We start from the raw sequence: 4,978 nt of genomic DNA on the forward strand, positions 1-4,978 counted from the left end.
TTTCTTTGGTGCAAAAAATAGTCCCATTTCTCTTCCGTAACGGTGTACAGCTCAATAAACCGGGAGTCTTGAATAATGTGGTCTTACCTCTTTGTAGAATAAGTGATTGTTGTAAGCTATAGCACCAAATGTAGTAGCTGCTGCAATAACAACTACCAAGATAACTGTAGAGGCAATGATACAGATCTTCTTGGTTGATCTACTCCTGGGAACTTCATCCTAAAACAGAAATTTTTTTTTTTTAAATGATGTTGGTAGTGTATTTGCCTAGTGGGTTTCTCTGTAAATCCTACAGTATACTGTTGCACCATTGGCGCGAGTTCAGCCAGCTCTGTAACTCGGGGGTTTATTCCGGTTTATTCATCTCATCAATCGCTGCACCGGAGACTAAAATAATTGCAGTTGCTGCCAGTTGCCTTCAGCAGCGTGCGTTCTCAGAAAATCAAAATCGTACATTATTTTCAAGCAGTATCAGAGGTTGGTAATATCTAATAAGGTATGGACATTAATAGCATCTGCATATAAACGTATCACGAAGATTTGCTTGCCACGACAACGGAAGATTGGTGCAGAGCGTGTTAAGGTCGTCAAAACATAGAAACCATTGGTTGGTAAGAGTCAATAAGGTATGGACATTAATAAAGTATCACAAAGACTCGCTTGCCACGACGACGGAAGATTGGTCCAGAGTGTGTTAGGTCGTCAAAACGTAGTGTTAGAAACGTCATACATCGTTTGATGGTCACTGTTGTCGCCAATGTTCGCAAAGACACGAACAGATCGCCAAACTTGTCCATAACAAACGCAAATGTTACCCACCTGTTCAAATACAATTGGTTTCTGCATGGTTGGTTGCGGTGGTGACATCGAGGCTAAAACTGTTAGAAACAGACGATCTTTTTACCTGTTCAGGTATCTTGGTGTAACAACAAAATTTTCACCTTTATATACCTGCTTCAAACGGATCTAAATTTCCATTGGGCACTGTAACATCCAATGAAATAGCATAATGTTGGTTAAATTGAACTGTAAAAACATACAAAGCACCCATTAATGACAACAGTTGTATTCTAATTGACGACATGATTATTCATATGATAATTGCATGCTTTGAAGACCTTCAAACTAACAAAGAACTCGAACTAGATTTAACTTGTTCCATGTGGTAGTATTCAGGACTAGGCCAAGGGTCAGGAACATACAGTTCAGCTACCCATAAACAAAATAAGTGAAAAATAAAAGTGTTTACAACATATATAATTACATGGGGATTTGTAATAACAACTTACAATGTTTCATTATGCAGCATATTAGCGCACCTTAAAGCCTTAAAGGGATTGTAAAGAGGTTTTCTGAAATTTTATGTGTATTGGGGACACCGGTGTTTTGAATCCTACGCCGAAGGCAGACCGCCTACGCCATCCCGCCAGGTCATTTGAGACTTGATATTCTTGAAGTGAAAAGCACGTTTTTCTGATGCAGGCAGCAATAAAAAATTGGAATGTTTTTATTAGGTATGACAAAACGAAACAATAAATAATTTTTTTTTTCAACATACAACAGACAATGTTCATTTAAGAGGCTGCAGTGGTCTAGGTCTAGGTAAAATCTAAATTGAATTAGATTAAACTTTCGTATCCTTTTCCTGATATATTCTAATCTTACAGCTTTTATACCACAGTCGCGTTCAAATAACGTCATTTTAACCAATCAAAGCGTGTCATTTAGGACCCGCTTCTTGATGTCATGCTACTGCCGAAGGGCTTAGAAACTTTTCTCTCATCGACCACTGCAAGGCGTTGCTGTTTTCATTGCTCAATCTGACACAGAGACGTAAGACGTAAAACTCCATTTCATTAAATTTCATTTTCCGGATTAAGTTAATGAAGACGGATGAGCACGATATTGAATCCAGTTATGCGTTAAAAATCCTCTTATTGTTTAATTAACGTTCGAGAGATAATATTTGTCTTATCGTCGACATTTATGTAGATCACATTTAAAGGAACATAGCCGACAAATTTATTTTCAACATACTCAATGGTAAGTAATATCCTCGTCTATTTGCGATCTTACAGCGACTGGAAATGTACTAGGTCGCGGTCAAACGTGAGGAGAACTGGAGTAAATGTCTCTATAAAACTAACATTCGACCTTATACCGCGAGTTATGCGACCATACTGCGTTCAAAGGCTTTTGCAGCGTTTTTGCTTCTCATATACTGCATAATTAGCTAAATTAAAAGAGAATTATCAGCAGAATTCCAATGAGTAACCGATCAAGAAAGATCAAAAGGTCTTTTTTTTGTTTATCCAGACTGTACATCTATGGACATTTATGACAAGTTTAAACTCTTTATTATATGCAATAAGAACATAATAATATGATTAAGAATACATGATAATTCATTAGAAACACCAATTAATCAAATAGTTTGCTTTGACAATAAAAATAAGGAAACCTATCTTTAATTCTTTTTTCTTTTAAATTTGAATTTAAAATCGAGTAGCTTTCATAATGTTTATGAATTACTCCTCAAAGACTTCAATGGATAGAAAATAAAGTTACTTAGTCAACTGCCCTTGTTGAAAAGAAAAGGAGTAAAAATCTTTTTCAAAATGTGATAATTACCCGCGGAAAGATTCTACGCATAATTATACTGTTTTTACAGCTACGATTTTCATAGAATTCGATAAAAGATTCTCTAAAAAATATTCAAATATGAAAAAAATTGCAATTAATATAACGCCCAGTAAATATTTTATATCTTCGATTTTTAATCTAATTCAATAAAAATGTTCCAAGTTACTATTTATGAACTTTTATGAAGGATCTATGTGCTGTTACCTAATCAATTACAGCCAATATAAATATTAATATTTGATTCAACGTGCCATTTATTCAATTATTCCCACTGTCTCTGAGGACGTATTTCATTACCATTGAAAAACAAAACAGAACTATCGATAGGGTTTCAAATAACATCCAAAATGAAAGATACAGGGTTGTGTCTATGAATAATATTATGTAAGGGGGAAAGGGATTCTTTCACAAATTTAAAAGTGAGGTAGGTGGTGGGGGAGCTAACGCCGGACCAGCCTCTTTTAGGATAGGAATGGTCCCCCCACCTCCTCCCCTAAAAAAGGACACGACAAGAGTTCATTGGACCTGTTAGTGAAAGCCGAGAATCGAAGAATAAGCTTTACCGGTGGTCCGATGAAAGACCACGAGGCCCCATGTTTCGAACCTTTCGTAATCTTCATACCCCTTTTCGACTTCCGCAAGTACCACCTCTCCCACCATAAGCACACATGGAATCCAAGTAACTCTCAGAGGAAGGTCGTCCGACTTTGAGCCCTTTTCCTGGACAATTGACATATTTTGGCTCCAGGTAACCTCCAACTCTGACGTCAGAAGTCAATCCATTGTTCCAGCCAATAGAAGCACCTTGCTGCTCACTGACGTATGATATTACATCAATTGTCATATTGCAGAAGTTGATCAATTGCTGTCCAGTTTTCAGTTGGGTTATAATGACGTTGTTTCATGATCTTGGAAGGCATTGTTTTCCTTCTTGATAAAACTCGAAGACATCGGCCCATGGATTAATGACAGCCTCATTATACTAAGACATCAAAGTCTTGCTCTTTCTTCCTAGTGCCCTTTTAGCAAGCATATAGAATGTTGTTGACTGTAAACTATGACATTTTCTTTGAAGGACTTGAAAGAGGTGTTCTGGGTCTTAGAGTACGATTCATTGATGGAAGTAGAGAACTTTGACTTGTTTTCCGAAAAAGTCGGTCATTAATTGACCATCTCATCCCATGCAATGCGGCCTGTCCTTTTGACAGCATATAGAATGTTTTTGGCCGTAAACAATGGTATTTTCTTTGAAGGACTTGAAAGAAGTGTTCTGGATTACCAAGTACCTTGATGGAAGTAGAGAACACTGACTTGTTTTGTGTCGGTCGGTTAATATCACCAACAACGCATTAATTGCCCGCCCCATCCATGCAGTCATCATCTTCTTTATAGAAGAAAAACAACATCCTCAGTTCGCTACTGGATAGTCGGTTATAAAAGGTACTTTATATTGTAAACAGCATGTGGGCTATCATATTCCGAGTCGCTCTATTTCTCTTTGATATTTCTCGATCTCTTTTCTGCACTAGAAATGTCATTTTATTTCTCAATTTCAGGTTTTCTACCACAGTCCTGTTCTAATGTTAACTTTCGATTTTTCAGGAAACGGTTCTACATGGCGCGCTTTTATTGGTTAAAAATATACTATCCTTGGGTCGGGCCTTTGGATGAAATCTTGTTAGATGGAGACTAAAAAATATCAGCAAACGAAATCAATAGTTCTGTTTTCATAGATGACCTATTCCGTATATACACGTCGTTTGTTGGACATTCAGCCATATGAACAGTTCAATAACAATATGCGAACAGTCTGCCTGAAAATCAATCAAAATCATAGTGCAACGTTTTATATACGTTTTACATCAAAGAAAATAATTCACTGCAGTTTTATTTGACCGTTGTGGATACTTATGAATATTTTTGAAACCAAATTTATGGCAGTTCAGTTGTTGGTAGAGAGTTGAAAGAAGCAAACCACATGAAGTCATCTAAGTATTGTAATTCGGAATATTGCACGGAGGTACAATGAGTACGTCTCAAATTAAGAGAATAACCCCCCACACCACCCTATCCTGTGCAATAATATCGGCCTTACTAACTATGAACTTATCCTGACCTTTTAACCCCCTCAACTCCCATTCTGTCACAACATATCTACCCTCTAACAAATTTTCTTCTCTGCACTCTTAACATCCTTCCCAGGATTTTCTTACTTCAAGACGAAAGCACACTTGCAAGTGACTGGTAAATCATTTGACTTTTACAGTCTGAGCCAACAGAATTCACCAAAATGCATGTCGGGTTGACATATCTGTTATTGTTTCTAAAATAATAT

Source organism: Lottia gigantea (assembly GCF_000327385.1).
Source record: "Lottia gigantea unplaced genomic scaffold LOTGIsca_127, whole genome shotgun sequence".
Taxonomy (NCBI): Eukaryota; Metazoa; Mollusca; class Gastropoda; family Lottiidae; genus Lottia; species Lottia gigantea.